Raw genomic sequence first — 19,509 nt, 5'->3', positions numbered from 1 at the left:
ACTAAAATATTATGTCCAATGTAATTTACTTGATAAAATTAGAATATATAAGATGATACATAGTGTCAAGCTGGCAAACAAGCTTAAATGATTTGTTAATATGTTTAACCTGGAAATTATCAGCCTTATAACCATCAGATCAATTAAGTTCAACATTCTCCAGTTCAATAAAGCTATTTTGGAGCAACAGCTACAGCTCCCTCTTTTCTAAACAGACTGGAAGCAGAGGCGTAACAGAAGCATTCTCTGTCTTGCAGTAATGGCCACTGAAGAAACTGATAGCAAATACCACGGGACAGGTCACATTTAGAGTTAAGGCAGGTTAAGTGTTGCAGTAAAGCTGTCAGGCCAAACTCACTTCACGTGTCTGCTAAGCACAAATCATCCATAAGAACTATCAATGGGCTTCATCAACCTCAATTGCTAAAAGCTAGAGAAATGGTCCCCTTTAGTGGACAGACATCTAAGATACTCCCTCTCAGAAGGTGCCTTTCCAGGTGCTAAATACATGTATATCTATTTGACTAAAAAATCTCAAGTTAGGTGGGTTGAACTCTCTCCTACATGTTATGGTGGCTCCATCATGGGCTGAAGAAATTATTGAAAAAATATGTATGTAGTCCAAATTTTAAATTCTGAGTGAATGGCATACTTACGGATCCGATATTCTTTTCCACTAGCTTTCAAATGTTTCATTAAATCCCACACTGAGGGTAGGCCATTGCTTATCCTGGTTTGCTAACATGCCGCCTTCATCTTCTCTCCTGTTAAGGACACATGAACTGAGAAGACCTTTATTCAGCAGCCATGTTCAGCATCAGAAAACTGGATCACATTCCCTTCAACTTTGTGCAACCAGGAAAAAAATCCCCAGGTTTAAATATGGAGGCTTGAGTGACACGTCAGCTTTCTCTGGAGACTTCAGTAAAAACAATACTCAAAATGTATTTTCAACATTACTTTAAAAAAGAGAGAGAGGGAGAGAAAGAGTGTGAGTTTCGGGCGGAAGGGACTGAGACAGCTGCTGGACTGGTTTCAGGCTGGCAGTGCAGAAGCATAACTGAAAACAGAAGTCACAGGATCTGGGGAAGGAAAAATGTATTAGAGAAAAGAAAATAAGCTGCTTACCAAACACCCTGAGAGCAGAGAAGGCCTTACATTTATTACCAAGGTGTGTTTTACTATATATCTCTCGGCAGCATTGGAATTCGCAGTGTAAGTGTAGGAAAAATATTTTCACCTTAGAGTTTTGTTTTCTCAGGAATGGTAGGGGATTTTACAGATATCACAGTTATTACCATTCTGATTCCCAAAATAACTGATGAATAGTGTACTGAAGTGTAAAAGGTCCCTCAAAGTAAAAAGAGCTACTGATTGTGTCATCATTTTGTCAGAAATTTCCTTATACAGAAGAAATTTAATGCCCCTTCGCCAAGACGGAATCAGGCTGCCGCCAGTCTCTCGCACAAGGTAGCAAAGAGTGCCAAATTCCTACCATGGAAAGGTAAAGCCTACCTTCTGAGAGTCACCAAAAAACCCACTTGTATATCACAACAGAATTTAATGAAGGCCACCAGGTTGCCTGGTGCCATCTGTACCCATCTACTGACTCCGGAGGATAACAGCATTGCAGGGAAGGGCTTCATCTCACCTGCTGCACTGTACCGTTACTCAACTACTCCTTATTCCCAGAACAAAAATTAAGTGGTAGGACAGACGGCAGTTCACTCCCCTCTTCGGCATTCCTCTTCACTTGTAATATTTAAACTGGTGAATTAAAAAAATATGTTGGTTTATTGGCATGAAAATGCCAGCTATATTTTAATCTTGGAAACAGTGATCACTAATGGGGCATGAGAGAACACAAATAACCCTGAAAATTAGCATTGAGGAAGCTGCAGAATAAAACTTAAAGCTCTGCAAAGTGTTCACAGGATTCAGTTACACAACGGTCAGTCTCGTAAGGGATTACAGGTGGTCTTGCCCGAGATGTGAATGTTCCTAAAAAATCTCGTGACAATCAGGTGGGATGGAGGGAATTCACAAATACTTGATGTTCTTTCTCCCTGGGTTGTTTTTGGGTTGGGTTTTTTTTTGGTGTTTCTATTCTTCTGAATTTTAAGTGAGGCTGACAGCTTTATTCTGATTCCTTAGAGCTAAAAGTATTGTTATGCAGCCACCTGTGAAGCAAGGTTTATAGAGTAGTTAATATCTCGTATTAGGCTAGAAAATCATGGGATCTTTTGCAGTACTAATCCTGTTGTAGACCTGAAATAAACCAGTAAATGTCAGAATAAATACAGGCTGAGAAATTTAACTTTATCAATTAGACAATTTGAGGAGAAAAGGATAGCTGATACCTATGGAGAAAGAGGGATGTTAGCAGGGAAAGAACTAACAGAGTCTTTTGCCTGTGTAGAGTCTATATTGGGAGAGGAAGCAAACCCGCAGAGATGAGGGAAGGTTTGACCTACACAGATATATAGCCTAAGCTTAAATGCCTTGGAGCACATTCAAAGAGCTATAGAAGAAAGATCACTTCTACCATCAGAGATCTACAACAGTAGATCCGTTGCAATAGGTACCTTCAGGAAACAGTCCCTAAACCAAATTCCTTTCTTCATGTCTCTGTTGATTTAGAACTCTAGTCTTATGTGTGTAGTTTGTCTTATTTTGGCCAATATTGATAATCAATTGGAGTATGGAAACATATTAATATTTACATTTACTCTTGTCATGGTTTTACCCCAGCCGGCAGCTGAGCACCACGCAGCAACTCGCTCACTCCCCCTCGTTGGGATGGAAGAGAGAATTGGAAGAGTGAAAGTGAAAAAACTCGTTGGTTGAGATAAAGACAACTTCATAGGTAAAGCAAAAGCCTTGCATGCAAGCAAAGCAAAACAAGGAATTCATTCCCCACTTCCCATGGGCAGGCAGGTGTTCAGCCATCTCCAGGAAAGCAGGGCTCCATCACACATATCAGTTACTTGGGAAGACAAACGCCATCACTCCAAACACCACTGCCCCACCTTCCCTTCCTTCCTCTTCCCCCAGCCCCTTATATGCTGAGCATGACATCATATGGTATGGAATATCTTTGTGGTCAGTTGGGGTCAACTGTCCCAGCTGTGTCCCCTCCCAACTCCTTGTGCACCCCCAGCCAATTTGCTGGTGGAGTGGTGTGAGAAGCAGCAAAGGCCTTGGCTCTGTGTAAGCACTGCGCAGCAGCAAAAACATCTCTATACAACAAAAACATTTCTATATTATAAACACTGTTTCCAACACAAATCCAAAACATAACCCCATACTAGCTACTATGAAGAAAATTAACTCTATCTTAGCTGAAACCAGGACAACTGTCATGGTTTTACCCCAGCTGGCAGCTGAGCACCACGCAGCCGCTCGTTCACTCCCTCCCCATCGGGATGGGGGAGAGAATTGGAAGAGTTAAAGTGAGAAAACTCGTGGGTTGAGATAAAGACAGTTTAATAGGTAAAGCAAAAGCCGCGCGCACAAGCAAAGCAAAGCAAGGAATTCATTCCCCACTTCCCATGGGCAGGCAGGTGTTCAGCCATCTCCAGGAAAGCAGGGCTCCGTCACGCGTAATGGTTACTTGGGAAGACAAACGCCATTGCTCCGAACGCCGCCACCCCCCACCTCTCTCTTCCTCCAAGCTCCTTATAAACTGAGCATGACGTCATATAGCATGGAATATCCCTTTGGTCAGTTTGGGTCACCTGTCCTGTCTGTGTCTCCTCCCAACTTCTTGTCCACCCCCAGCCATCCCGCTGGCAGGGCAGTGCAAGAAGCAGAAAAGGCCTTGGCCCCGTGTAAACACTGCTCAACAATAGGTCCATAGAACAAAAACATCTCTATATTATCAATGCTGTCTCCAGCACAAATCCAAAACATATCCCCACACTAGCTACTATGAAGAAAAATCAATCCTCTCAGCTGAAACCAGGACAACAACTCTGCAAAAGAAATCAATTTTCTAAAAAGGCAAAAAAAGCTAGAACCATCTCAGCTAACCTGGCAACCTGTTGGTATACCTCTCTTTCTCTCTGTTTCTACGATTTTTGCTTAAGGAGCTCTCCTGTCTGTATTCCTTCTCTGATGTTCTGGGATGAACCATTCTAAACAATTTTTTTTTGGGGGGGGGGGGTGTCAGCTTTCAGATTCACTTTACACTCTTTCCAATGTGTAGACAATTTCAAATCCAGTGCAGATACAGTCTTGTCATGGTTCATACGTTGATCCTGAGTGAAAAATGTACTGATATCATGCTGCAGTGCAGTGTCAAAATACCACCCCAGATGACCGAGTAGGTCTCCTTTCACCATTACAGCAGGATGCCTAGCTCAGATACAAATTCCTTTGTTGTTGACATCCACCTTTAGAGAAATGAACTCTACCCTGGGACTTCCAAATCTGCAAATGTGTTGAGTATATACAGGAAAACACAGGATAGAAAAGAATCATCAGGTTCAATGAGCTCTGTTGCCAAAACATAAATTACAGTGTGATAGATGTCTGTTTCAGGAACATCTGCAGAATGCCCGCCCCACATGACCCTGCTAAGGAAAGCGTGCCCTGTATTGAATTTTCAGGGTTTTTTGATTGCAGTATCTCTGCTGAAAACATCTTTCAGTGTGTCAAAACTAATATTGCTGATAAGTATATGTATGATTGATAGTCTTAAACACATTTAATTATTCAGGTTTTCTCATTGATGAAAAACGCTCCTTATTCACCTTGTGAGGCTTTCAAATGGCAGTTCCATCTGAAGTATAATTCTGTTATACCAACTATGGTGCTGAAAGAATACTCTATAGTATTTTGAGACTTCTTTATTGCAACCTCGTCAGATCTATCTCCATCAGTTTCTTCTTCAGTTACGTTGCAAGAAGTTTCACAAAAGCTGCAGATCTCCGTAAGTCTCACTGTAATAACATGTTCCAGGTAATTGTTGGTTTCTTGGAATGCATTTGGGTCTACTTCAAGCCATAATTAAAGGAATCACATAAACTTTGGAATAGTCTTTGGAAATCTGAAAATAGGAGTTTAATTTACAAATGTTAGGGCGGAATAGGAAATGAGTGAGCCAAAATCAGCACACGACCATGCTCATTTGCAATACTCTGAACAAGACATCCCTTTTGTTTTGGCCACGAAGACTTACCCGAGGCATCTTGTATATGTATCGTGTAGTGAGAACAACAGCAGGTCCTCTCCAAAAAGAGCAGAGTACATTTATCATCAAGACAGGAGGATATTGCTTGAACCTAAGTGAAAGGCTACCTTCAAAGAGAGAACATTGCCGTAGGGAAAACAAATATTAGAGAAAAAGGCCTCTTCTTGTACCTCTTCATCAGTGTTGCTCACAGACTAGGTGCTGAAGTCCACATTTAAAACTAGACTCCTGGGGGTGTTTTGTTTTAAGCAAACAGACATCTTCAGGGATGTGAAAGGATAGTGTGAAAGGATAAGGTTTCTGTTGTGCTTTCTGTCTCTACGCCTCCTTTCTGTTAAGTGGCTAATTTTTGGACAGAAAAGTGTCAAAACTTTGTTAACAGACCCTTGGCTAAACGCAGGTTATAGCTTATCAGGTGTATTTTCTATCTGTATCTGTATCTAACTGTTCCTGTAGCTTTGCCAGCAATGCTTACTCCAGGATATAGGCCTGATATGATCAGTAAGGTCAGTCTCAGCAAAGATTCTTCAGAGTCCAGTTTCCTACATTAATTACACTGAAATAAGTTTCTGTCCCACTAGCCGCTCAGTTACCAACATGATCTGAGAAGTGCACTCCACAATTTTCTTTAACAGAAAAAAATAAATCTTTTTTCTTTTTTTCCAAAGTTCTTAAGGTATGTTCTACAAGTATTTCCCCGTACTAAGCGCTGGGTTATTCAGTTCAGAGAAGATGCTGGCAACCATCAGTTTTACAGGATAGTCTCTACACATCTGGGAAGCTTCCGTATGAGATTAGGTGTCATGACAAGGTAGGCCCAGAAAGATGAACTGTGCAAATAGCCTGGATTGTATTCATCTGGATTTTTTTTTTTTTAAGTTTTAGTGTCATCATGAAATCTATCTGAATTCTCAGCAAATAAAAGCATAACCTTCTTACTGAAGAACGAAGCAAAGTACTTACCTAGATTTTGATTTACAAATAACTCGTCTTTTCTCTCTCTTTCATCTTTCACTCACCTCTTTCTCACTGCTTACCAGCCCATTTCTTCTTTCCTGCTGCTCTCTTGCATGTATATAGTTGGAAGACATTTTACCATTTTTTTAGGGTCTAACTAATTTTCTCATTCTCCTCCCACTCCACTGCTCTCAGGATTTTGAGGTCATCATTGAGATTCAAATTAGAAGCCTGTGACATCATTTCTCCAGATCTCTCCCTTGCAGTATTAAACAAAGTCTTCTGACTTAAAGATTTTCTGGAAATCTGTCAGGGTTTTTTCCCAGCTCATTCAGTATATGGAAGGCCAAGTATTTGGTTTTGTCCATTTGACTTCCCTTGTTTTTCTTCTTTACAGGATAAATGTTGCTTTTTGCATATTTTGTGTATAATTCATTTTCATTTCAATTATCCACACAGTGTCTTACCAGTATCTGGAATGAAACATCCTCTCCTGCGCATCAAGCATCCTCTCTCATACTATAAGAATCTCTACCAACATCTTTATGTAAAAACAGTTTTGCTCAGAAATTTAGGAGTTTCTTTGTATATAAAAACATACAGAGAAAAAGAAAATTTCTATCACTTTGTCTCAACATCTTGATTTTCTTTTCCCTTATTTCCTTATTTCCTGTACCTTGTGATAGGAGGGAAGATTAATGGCTGACCACTGGCTGGTTCCCAGATCTGCCATTTCCTTCTGAAGAAGAATGATTTAATAGCAAAAACCAAGAATTTGGGGTGCTGAATTCCAACATCTAAGTCTTTGGTTTGACTCTGAGCAAGAAACTGGATCTCTGCACCCCACAACAGGTAAATGTCCAACTCTACAGAATTATTTTGGAGTATACATCTATTATTGCAGCATCTTCTTCCCTTTCTCCCTCCAACTTTTGCCCAGTGCACTTTGAAGGGTAATTTCCAGGGTTCTTCAGTAACACTGAAAGAGGGAAATAATAACAACTTGTCAAACGTCCTTACTTCACAGGCCCGGAAACCCTCTGATTCTTCAGGACTGGAAAAGCAGTCTCCATACGTGGTGCCTCATTCTTGATATGAAAATCTCACCTTTGGAAAAGAGTGAGCAATCTAGGGTAATTAATTTCTGAAATGGTGACAGAACTGCTGGTTCTGTTGGCAAACAGACATTGTTGCTTGTGGCTTACGTGTCTGACCCTGAGGAAATGGATAACTGCTGAAATGTAGAAATCTGTGTCATCACTCAATTCTATGATTACAACACCTAATTACAAAGGTTGGGATGATATCAGCAAGGAAATTCACATGAAGCTGTTTGCAAGACGTTTTTTATTTACTCAGAACATATTCTGTTTCCTTTGGGAAAGGTCAAAGCATGAAGAATGGGGGAATAAATGAACATTATGTTAATAAGCTTCCTGGGGCCATGATTTACATTAATTATGTGTTTGCTTTGCCTCCTTTGGGTATGCTGACAGAAATACATTAATTTCACAGAGAATTTCACCTGTATAGGTAACAACAGAGATGTGATGTGAGAAGGACTAGAAAAGTTGGAAATGAAACACCTCTATAGTAATAGAGTGCATCAGCAGCAAACAGAGAAAGGTTTATGGTTTTCTCCTAACATTCGGAAGCTCCGACATCCCCACACCCATCTCAGGCTGCTGTTCTCTTATTTCAAAGTCTTGAAAACCTAGAATTTTCATCCACTGTAATGCAGTGCTGATGCTAACTGCTGCTCTTGGAGACTTTACCAAAGAACGGAAAAACAAGTATTCCTAATCATCCTTTGGATAACTACTGTCATCAGAATAATGATCATTAATGACTGTTTACCTGTGGTTTTCTCTCTTGTGAGGGTTGCCTCCTTCACTAGTTTCTAACTCTAGTCTTGAGCTTGATGGTTTGTCTCACGTGGGTAAACAAAAGTGTACAGCAGTGACAGAAAACAGAAATCCAGTGCTCCACAGCATGCATACGTGAGATGACACCAAGTCTCATTTCTCTCCTGCCTGCATTGGGGTCACTGTATTACAATACACCAGCAATCTCTGTGGAATTACTTCCTCCTAGTCCTAATTCCTCAATGGTTTCTGCAGGCTAATGTACCTGGGCATGCAGAAATTCATCACAGAATCATAGAATGGTTTGGGTTGGAAGGGACCTCAAAGATCATCTAGTTCCAACCCCCCTGCCATGGGCAGGGACACCCTCCACTAGACCAGGTTGCCCATCTTGCCTGCCACCTTTGTGAAGCCTCTGGGTTCATCATTCATGATCCCCACTTCTAGTCACACAAAGATTTTTTCTTGCATCCCTGCTTTGCTGCAGAGGTGACTGCCGCTTATTTATCTGAAATAAACACAGAGCACCCAAAATGCTGTCCCTGTTCATAGATTAACCTCCTCTCTGCCTAAGGGGTTAATGCTTCATGCTCTACTCACGTAAGTAGCTTTCCTGATTTCAGTGGAGCTACTCCTGGGAGAGGAGTCCAATACATCTGGAGTCAGTCCCATGTGGTCAGTGTTAATTAAGTTTTTTCCTCATGTTCTCAGGCCTCTCACACTGTTGTACCTTTCACATCTCTTCCCATTTGAGTTATTTCACTCATTTTGTGCTCTTTGTTAGCAAATTAAGAGAAATGTAACAGGAACAGGATCTTATAAACCCTTTTCCCAGTGCTATTGTAGGCCGTCTTTATTTTTCTGCTGCATCTGCACCTGGCTTCAAGCAAAATCTCTTCAGCCCCAGATGGTCAATTTTTAACGGTGCTCACAGCAGGAAGCAATAGTCTGACAGCTGACCCATTGGTCCCATCACCATTCCTGGATAAAATTGAGAATTTAAAAAAAAAAAAAAAAGAAAGAAAACATTAGGGGAAGAAAATGAGACAATACCATAAGCAGCTCCAAAGTTCAATCCAAAGTTCAAATAAGAAAAGGAGTTGGGGGTTGTTAAATGGAGGGCATAGATTAAGGTATACGTCTTAGGTTAAATATATATATGGAGATCTCAAGGTCAAAATAATACATACGTTCATTCGTATTAGCAACACTTTAGTGACTTGTGTTAAGGCAGTAGGAGGCAGGAAACCTATTTGGTTCTCTAACAGAAATGCCAGGCAAAATCCCTGCCTATGATTTGCCCATAATCCTTGAGGAGACACAGGGTGAAGGTGTAAGGGGCCATGGAAAATAGTCACCTGTGCTCAGGTGACTCTCACAGCTCACCTCTGTGTACTCACATGGGCTGCTGCAGGCACAGGGTAAGGCATAGGCTGCTGGCTTGGCTGGTGGCCATAGCTTCTTCCCTTCTTCTTCCACCTTCAGGGCTCCTGCCAGGTGAAATGGCAGAAATGGGACATCTGTGTATGATCTTCTTGACTCTGTTTTCTAGTACATAGCTTTATGATGCTATAGAGTACAGGAAAATGAATTACTCCATAAGAAGCATAAAACTATGTTGGCAACTTACAGATAAATTTCAGTTGCAGAGCTAGACTTGTATTTATTTGTTCATGATTAAAGTTCTGCAATCATTTCAAGCAGCATGTGCTGTAGAGGTATAGAGCTGTCATAGCTGTAATACTTATATTTCCACATGTGCAACACTTCATTTTGTGTAAGCCTCATCCAAGTGTTAATTAAGGAATCCTCACAATACCTTTGTGCTTAGCTAGATGCTTGCCTGACCACAGACACTTGCAGAAAGAGGGACTGAACGTGGCCAAATCCACAGGGCTGTCCAGTGGCAGAACACAGCCATTACTGACAACAGTCAGTGTACTGGTTTTACACTGGTTTTCATCTTTTAGACTCAACAGCACTGAAAACAGTGCACAAATATCACCTCTCTTTTCACAAACGAAGAAAGTGGAGCACCACAGGCTTGAAAGCCAACAGCGGGATGCGGTACAAACATTGTGTATGAAAAAACAAAATGAAAGACCACTTCTTTATGGTCTTTGCAGGTAACAGTGTCTATTAATTCAGTGAATGTTGCCCTGTTTGTGGTGATGAAATGTGATCAATGGATGTTTCTGTATGATGTCATTTGTCTTTAAAATCAGTTGAGAAAAGTAGGTTCCCATATTTTTGACGGCAGCTGATTCTGACTTTACAGTAGATTAGATTTCCTGCTACAGACAGTTAAAGATGGAAGGAAAAAAATTTGGACTTTAGCAGAATAATAAAGGATGAAGTGTTCAGACCTTTGCATCACCAGATACGCTAAGCAGAAGGAGGTCCTACGAGGGGGCTGGAGGTAGTTAGGAAAGGAGGACCCTGGCATCATTTAGCTGGCTATAATCGCAGCATTCGAGGCATAAATGGGCAGGAGCTATTGGGAGGAGACTGTAACAGCCAGGACCACAGTACTGATGGCTGCAGAAGGAAAATGGCTACCCACAGGCAAACGGATCTGTCAGTGTTGAGAAAAAGAAAGATCTTAATTCATAATCTGATTCTTCTAATCCTCTACAGCAATTTGGTCTTAATGCTAAATTATAGCACTGTATTTTACAACGCCAGTCTAGTGTTCAAGCTGTTGTTTTTTAAGGTAAGAAAGAAGCTAAATTTTTCCAGTGACTACTGTGGAAAAAAAAAAAAAAAAAAGCAGTTCAAAAGTAAAGCTGTTTGTACTTCCCCAAATAGTGCAGGGAACTGTGTTGGGAGGTGTTACAGAAGAGATGATTGGACTTGCCTTCAGGAGGTCAAGGGGGGGGAGAATTTTCTTGTTTGCATATTCATAAGAATTAAAAAGTTGGGTTTTTTGATTGGCTTTAAAGTTGTGTTTGATTGGCTTAAAAACTGTAAAGGGGGAAAAAAAAGCAGAAATTCCATCCTGCTTTAATCACTGCCCACTGCAAGCTTCCCTAATGACTTCCAGATGCATTCTTTTTATGCTATTGTTTTGGCACAGTTTCCAGACAACTTTTGGGTCTGTTAACATTAAAAAAATAGGAAAAAAAAAAAAAAAAGAAAAAACCTTATTCTGCCCTCCTCTCTCTTCTAACAGAAAACAGATTTCACTCTGGTTATATAAATGTGTGATGAGCTGGAGAAATAAAATGTCTGTTGCTGTCTCTCTTCGATCTCCAGGAAACTTTCTGATACAAAGTGAAGGAAAAATACTCACTTAAATTCCTTGTAGGGAAAGAGGTGAGAGCAGATTCTCTAGAATCTCCTGATATTCATGTAAAATAGCATAAAGTTGAATATAAACAAAAAATCCACTTACTCTACAAACCTAAAACTCCCCACCACAAAATAATTTTCATGCTGCTGTCTGTGTCACTGGCCTGTTGAGTCAGCTAAAGCAAATCATCTTTCCTCTTAATGCCTCAGTTTCCCTGTGTGTGAAATGGAGACAACAGTGCTCAGCCACAGTATAAAAAACTTATATGACTTTCAGATGAAAACCACTTTGCAAGGTAGGGTCAAAACAGCTTCTGACTTGCTGTCATGGTTTAACCCCAGCTGACAACTAAGTCCCACACAGCCGCTCGCTCACTCCCCCCATGGCGGGATGGGGGAGAGAATTGGAAGGGTAAAAGTGAGAAAACTCCTGGGCTGAGATAAAGACAGTTTAATAGGTAAAGCAAAAGCTGCGTACACAAGCAAAGCAAAACAAGGAATTTATTCCCCACTTCCCATGGGCAGGCAGGTGTTCAGCCATCTCCAGGAAAGCAGGGCTCCATCACGCATATCAGTTACTTGGGAAGACAAACGCCATCACTCCGAACGCCGCTGCCCCACCTTCCCTTCCTTTCTCTTCCCCAAGACCCTTATATGCTGAGCATGACATCAGACGGTATGGAACATCCTTGTGGTCAGTTGGGGTCAACTGTCCCAACTGTGTCCCCTCCCAACTCCTTGTGCACCCCCAGCCAATTTGCTGGTGGAGTGGTGTGAGAAGCAGCAAAGGCCTTGGCTCTGTGTAAGCACTGCACAGCAGTAACAAAAAAAATTCTGTATTTTCATTGTGCTGTGTTTTTAGCACAAATCCAAAACATAGCCTCATACTAGCTACATGAAGAAAATTAACTCTAAACCAACACACATGCATAGGGGATGACAGAAGAACCATGATGTCTTTGCTAAGCTGCAGAGCAAAACAGCAGTCTCCTCTGTAATGGTGCATTTGATGCCCATGCAAGGCTGCCATGCATTGAATAGTCATAATATTTGTAAGGAACTCTATTCCCTTTTGGAAAAAAAATAATGTATTAGTGCGAAGAACTGCTGTCTTTTAAAGCCAGCAAACCACTGAGACCTACCTCCTCCTTAGGCACCTTACCAGCCCTACCTTTTCAGAGGATAAAGCCCCATTCAGGCTGCATTTATTCTATATTTTCAGGAGGAATCCCATCATTCCTCTACCCAGTCATTCTTTCTTCCCCTAAAATTGATGTCCACATGAAAATGTGCACCTCTGTGTTTCCTGTGTCTTCCAGCCCTTCCATCCACAACAAGGGGAGAAGAGGTGTTGTTAAACCCTCTGAAGAAGATGCCTTTCCGTGAGTCCTGGACCGCCTCAGAGGTCTAGCTTTCAGGTGCTAGTACCTTCTGCACCAGCATAAGTTCATTGGCTACCACCTGTCCAAAAGCCCCATGGACTTCCTGATAACATCAGCAGAGATGCTAAACTACCGTTGTCTTAAATATATGCAGCTTTCAACTCCTTGCTTTGTTCACTGGTTCACCCCAGCCCAGCCTGTGCCCCACATCTGTCCCTTCATATCACTGCCAGAAAAATTTTGCTTATGGGTGAAAAGCTGGTACTACCAAATGCCAGGAAGAACCGTGACTAGAGAACCTAGCATGCACATGAAGTGGCTGTTTCAGAGTCTTCCTTCAATCAGTGGTGCTTTTTTACTGTCACGCCATGGGCTGCAGAGTACAATTGTTGTGGATGGATGAGAGAGAGGATACAAGGCTGGCTGGGATAGCTTTGGGGGACTGAACAGGCTGGGGCAAGCCCTCTTTGGTGGGTGTCATAAAGAGTACTTGGAGCTGAGACTCTGGTGCTTACAAACCTCTCATCAGCATTTCAGTTCCCCTAGCCTTCAGATATATGTGTGAGCCAGTCATGGTATGGAGACTCTTACATTTAATCTAGTCACCTGAACTCCCTCATAATACATGGAGATCTGCTCAACATCTTCACTGCAGCCTAAGGCAAAATGAATTATGTCCTAAAACTGTCCATGAACAATAAAGAGTGCTCAAATGCAAACATTTATGTCTTAGGTACCTGAAATTACATGAGATGGTTCTATCCATAAGATTTGATGAGACCGCAGTTACCTATAACATGAATTCAATTATACATCAAAAAAGACTTTTGCCATTCACTTCACTCTAGCCCCCCAAAAAAGAAGGAAATGCAAATGATGGCCATACTTTGGTTTTTTCCTTGCTATTACAATGCTAATATTTCTGTCCATGAAAATGAACAGGTTTTATGATTTTACTCATAGCTGTATAACCTAATATTCCAAGCAGACAGTTGCCTTGCCGAGAAAGAGAGACAAGTGTGATCTGGTAGTGTGGATGCAAGAACAGGCAGGCCTTGCTGAAGGTTTCTAAGGCAGTCAGTTCCCTTTTGCTTCTTAGGCCAACTGGAAAATTTCAGCTAAGAAGGCATCAGGCATCATCGGCAGATATGTACAGATAGGTAGGTATGTTGGAGGAAGGCACCATCACAGACAACTAATGGCAAGTATAACGCTGTTGTCCTCCATCATTTTGTGCGAGTGGGTCCTTGCTTGGAGTAGCAAAGTACCTTACTGTTTCAGAGACACTTTAATCAGTAATAAACTAAATAAAGCCCAAAACAGAGATTATTGCTATAAATACACTTACAAAATAAATAAAGGAAGCGTACAATACTGCATGTCATATAGACTGGAGCTTTCTTTGTTTCTTTTATTCTTTTAGATTTGACTATCATCAAAAATGTTATGTAAAAAAAGAGCACAAAAATCAAAGCCCACTTTTGTGGTTGTTGCTGCTGTCTCACAGACTGGCCACTTCTGCTGCCAATTCTCTAGATCAGGTACAGGTCAGCTCTCTTGAGCATCAGAATTTGTCAATTTTAAATTCTTTCATTAAATGATTTTATGTAGAAATATATCCAGTAGATCCTGATAAGTTGGGAGTAGGAGGAATGCTTTTGAAAGCTGTCTCTAGATGACTTTCAGAATGTTGGGCAGAATTAGACTGAGATAAGGAACTTCTTAATCCAATTTTTAGTTAAAATTAGAAGACTTGTAATGGAAAAGTTTGATCTAGCTGGTATGAAGTACTGAGAAAGAACCTATTTCTTTCTAGTGTGTTCATCCATTTTCACTATTCATCACACTGACAAAGTGCAAGCCGAAGGCAAATAACTCTCAGCAGGACAATAAAATCAATTATAAGGAAAGCAATTTTGATTTAGCTCTTCTGCTTGGTCATTTAATGATTTTATACTAGATAAATGAGATCTATGATAGTTCTTTGTTAAATAAAACCTTTACTAACAAAAGCAACGTTAAAATCACTTAGATTTCACTGCCATGAGACTATCTAACACGGTACAGAAAAATTTACAGAATCTGTAAGAAAAAAGAGCACTTCCTTCCTCTGCAACTGCTAGCACTGATCTGGATTTAGGAGAAAATCTAGGTGATAGGCACAGATATCTCCTGAGGAAGAGGTTTAAAAATTCTTGAATGCCAGCAGAAAATACTTTTTCTCATATTTAAATCATTCAACTTTGAACCTATTTTATTGTCTTTTAAAATATCTCAATATCTATGCAGTGAAAATTTTCTCATTGCCATTATTAGAAATATAAACGAGCGTGCACCTTCAGAATCATAATGAAGACACAGTGCCCATGTTACTACTAGTATGCCAGATGTGCCCAGAAGTATTCTGTGTAGAGAGGTGAGCTGTCAGATACCGACACACATCTAGGTCAGCAGACCTTTTTTCACTGCTCTGCTGCATACAAAGATGATTTGGGGGCTGATCCCTGGAATAGAATCATAGAATCATAGAACTGTTTGGGTTGGAAGGGACCTCAAAGATCATCTAGTTCCAACCCCCCCGCCACGGGCAGGGACACCCTCCACTAGCCCACGTTGCCCAAAGCCCCATCCAACCTGGCCTTGAACACTTCCGGGGAGGGGGCATCCACAACCTCTCTGGGCAACCTGTTCCAGTACCTCACCACCCTCATCATAAAAAATTTCTTCTTAATACCTAATCTAAATCTACCCTCCTGCAGTTTAAACCCATTACCCCTTGTCCTGTCACTACACTCCCTGATAAACAGTCCCTCACCAGCTTTCCTGTAGGCCCCTTCAGGTACTGGTAAGCCACAATTAGATCTCCCCGGAGCCGCCTTTTCTCCAGGCTGAACAATCCCAAGTCTCTCAGCCTGTCCTCATAGGAGAGGTGCTCTCAGCCGGTACCACAAAATTGTTTGGCAGGCTATGAACTGGCATGGGCCAAAAACAGTCAAGGGACCATTCTGACAGTATGGATCATTTATAGTGCCCAGGAAGGCCCTCAGGCACTGTTTAAGTTACCACTGTAGCTATAGCCAGCTTGGCACAGACATAAGGAGGAATGTAGGAATTTTGTTCACATCCAAAGCAACATTTGGCAGAAAAGTTTCAGACAGCTTTGCGGCAAAATCAGAGGTTTCGTATCAGAAAATCCATACTATATCCTTCAATGTGCAAAAGTAACAAATCATTTTGGACAGGTGGTTCTGAGATTCATTGTTCTTTGCCAGATTTTTAATCCTTGATCACCAACTTTGCTATTGTCAGGAAGAGTTCCCAGCTACTGCCAAGGCTTTGCAAAGCTCAGCTCTTAGGGCAGACATGGAAATTAGTCTTATTTCTGCCACATCTCAAAAGTGTCAGTAGGTAAGTAGCATTACTAGGAAGTTTTTTTCTAATAGCTAATTGAAGTCTTTTGCTGGAAAAATATGGATTGTATGTCCATTCAATCTTTATTTCCTCAAAAATGATTTGTTAAACCTCTTACCTACTTTGTAGAATGGTTGCTTGCTTACTTGTTAGATCGATCTCTCGGTCTCTCCAATTTGTCCCCCATGCATCCCAAGAGTAAAAAAATCTGAGACTTCATCAGTGTTGAAAAATGCAATGTAACTGCTTGCATACAACTTTCTTATTCACATCCTTCCAGCTGACACAGGCAATGCTGCAAAGAGCCTGTACCCTTGACTCACACTCAGCTTAGCCTTCTTCCTATTCCCCAGATCCTTCTCTGGAGTGTTATTACCCATCTAATAACTATTCACTGTATATTTATGCACCTATTTCTTTTCCTTCCTAAATGGATTTTGCTTGTGTTTGTTTTTGTTGAACTTCACTGTGCTATTTTTCTCCCTGTCTCCAATTTGTCAAGATGACTCTAGATCCTAATCCTAAAGCCTTTCACCCCCTGGCCCCACTGTGGTGTCACCCTCAAATGTTTCAGTGTGCTGTTTAAATAAGGCTTGAGAATACTGGGTGGAGCAGAACTCATGTATAGCTCTTTAGACAATAATGAAATGCCCTGAATCAAACATTTATAACGAAAGATATTCGATGGGCCATCAGATTGTTTATATTTTCCCACTGCAAGAATTTTTATCTTAATCTAATTTCTAAAATTTGTCTCCAGCTACTGGTTTAGTTCATTCATTATGAATTCTTCCTTCAGTGATTTTTTATGAACAAGTTTTTCCCCGTCCCTAAAACCAGAAGAATCAAGTGCAGTGACGTAATCTAGACTAGAGCTGTAATGTAGATGGGAGTTTCTGATAACACAGCATGAAACAGGGAATGCCCCCAATCGGTTAGTCATGAGGGAGACTAATTTATTTCATCCCCTATCTTTTGCAGATGTTCTTGCAAAATTATTCTTTACATCCTAGCTCCCTATTCATTTGCTTTTTCTTTGGGAAAGGTCTAATCAGAAATCTTGTCATGAGATTAAAAAAAAGTAACAGCCCCAGGAGATGAATTACCTTTTCACTCATAGCTGACCTGATACAGTGTTTGCAACTCTGCCCTTTCAAGCAGGAAGTTGAATTAACTGACTTCCAAAGACCCCCATCAGCAAACATTTCCATGATTCTGTGAAGTGGGTGCTTGCTACTGATGGAAAGAGTTTTTCAAAATTTTTCATGCAAACTTTCTGTTTTTTAAATAAGATCTTTCAAATCAGAAATTTTCCCTGAAGATTAATAAGTTTTACTGTAATGTTGGGTATTTGTAAACTTTTCAGTAATTTTTTTTTACTTAAGAATTAAATAAAAATGTTGTTTATCAACACCTCTCATGTATCATACTACTTACTGACAGGTTTTAGTGAAAAAAGGGAGTTTAGGGAAAAACTTTTTTTTTAATTTTTTTTTTACTTTTTGCCAAAACTATCAGAAACAATTAAAAAGCAGTACAAAAAACTTTTCAAGCAATGTAAAATGGGTATTTACCAAACTTTGAAAAAGTAGAAAAATCCTCAGCATTCTTGAATTTTTATTTTACAATATTATTTCTCATTTTTCATTGCTGATCTTATATCTTCTAAAAGCTCATTAATTTAAGCCACTTGTATTCTTAAGCCTTAAAGACTCCTCCTTAGTTTGCATGATCCTGAGCTCTGGTGCATCTCCTCCTCAAGATCCAGGGGGCAGTTTAATAAAGGCTATTCCTAGATTTTGCCCAGGCTTTGTGCTTAGCCTGAATATAGTCTATCATTTGTATCTTCCTGACACGTCACGAAGTGAAACAAGCCAGCTTCTCCTAGCAGAGTTTCTCCATAAGATTCTTTTCATCTTACTCTGCACAGACTGTTCAAAGCCCTGCCTTTATCCTGCATGTGTTTTCCAGATTACTTTTTCACTCTTCTGTTGCACAGCTACGTGAATCAGCTCAGATGATAAAGTTAAAAAAATAACGCCACATACAGGGTTTATGTTGTGGCAAGGAACAGGGAAACTTTTTTAGGCTGGTGGGGAGAGCAGGGAAGTTTACACATTTGCCATTCATTAAAACTGCTCTTCCTAGAGCTGCCGAGGAGACTATAGCTCATGGTCGGTGTTTTTCTCAAAGAAATGCAAGCATCTTTACACTTAGCTGCAAATTGCTAGTGATTTATTTTGCTAGCTCAGTGACAATCTATACCCTATTCAAGGTATAGAACTGAGAAGTGTCGTCTAGCTTAATGCTACTTCTTTGTGATTTTTTCAGAAATATTGCTACTACCTTAGCATTGTTTTTTTACAACCAAGTACCTTGGTATTTAAGAACAGAAAGCTTTGGAGGTGATTGAACAACTTACTTCTAACTGACAATAGTAAAGTCCAGGCACAGAGTAGAGGGCAAAAATGTCCTTTTCCATGGGGAAAAGCAAAACATTAAGTTCTTTGGTCTTCCAAACAAACCTGTGGGAAGCAGAAATGCACTTGGAGCGAATGTTGACAAAATGTATGCCTACGGGTTAAAGATGCAAACGCTTTAATGGAGTGCAAGAAAACTTGCAGGTCAAAAAGCAAAGGGTTCCCTTCCCCCCTTGCTCTGCTTGAATATTTCTTCCAGGGATTTGAGAGCTGCAGGATGACGTGGAAGGGGGTAATAAAACCCTTGGAGGCTCGGGGTGTTCCACAGCCTGGCCTCACTCACAGCAGCTCTAGACACTTAAAATTAAAAGTCCCAGGGAGGGAGTGAGTCATCTTGCCTCCCAGCTTCTCCCCTTTCACAAGGGGCAGGCAAAAGAGGCTGAAGATTTCCCTTGCAAATGTCTCGATCTTGCAAGCTTTAGTCAAATCATAACACTAATTTCTTTTATGTTACTGAGGAACTGCAACAAAATGAACAAAACTCAAATTCCGAAATCTAGCAATTTTCAGTCTCAGTGTGTCGGGCTGTTTCGCTACCCAAATTTTTCTGTGGAAAGAAAAAAAAAAGTCTTTGCTTTTATTCCGGACTCCTCAGTTTTTCCCTTTGTTTTGTGCTGTGTGGCTCTTAATTTGGAATTGTTGACTCTCTTCTTGTCCTGACTGTCACAAGGGACATACAGCATGCATACCATATAATTGGGAAGCGGTTCAGGAAGCTGCCACGTCTGTAGGGCTGCAGCACACAAAAGGAGGCGGAGGTAACAGGAATACCTTCTACTTGACAAACTTGGAAATTCTGGTGCCACATCAGCAGGAGCATATCCCAGCACAGCGCTCCTCAGTCACTGCAGAAGTGAAACATGCCCCACAGAAGTAATTCAAGGCACAAAGCTCTTCCCAAACGCCTGCTAATTTCTGCCCTTCTGCCC

Source organism: Balearica regulorum, chromosome 2 (genome assembly GCF_011004875.1).
Source record: "Balearica regulorum gibbericeps isolate bBalReg1 chromosome 2, bBalReg1.pri, whole genome shotgun sequence".
Taxonomy (NCBI): Eukaryota; Metazoa; Chordata; class Aves; order Gruiformes; family Gruidae; genus Balearica; species Balearica regulorum.
This window is presented reverse-complemented; position numbering follows the sequence as displayed.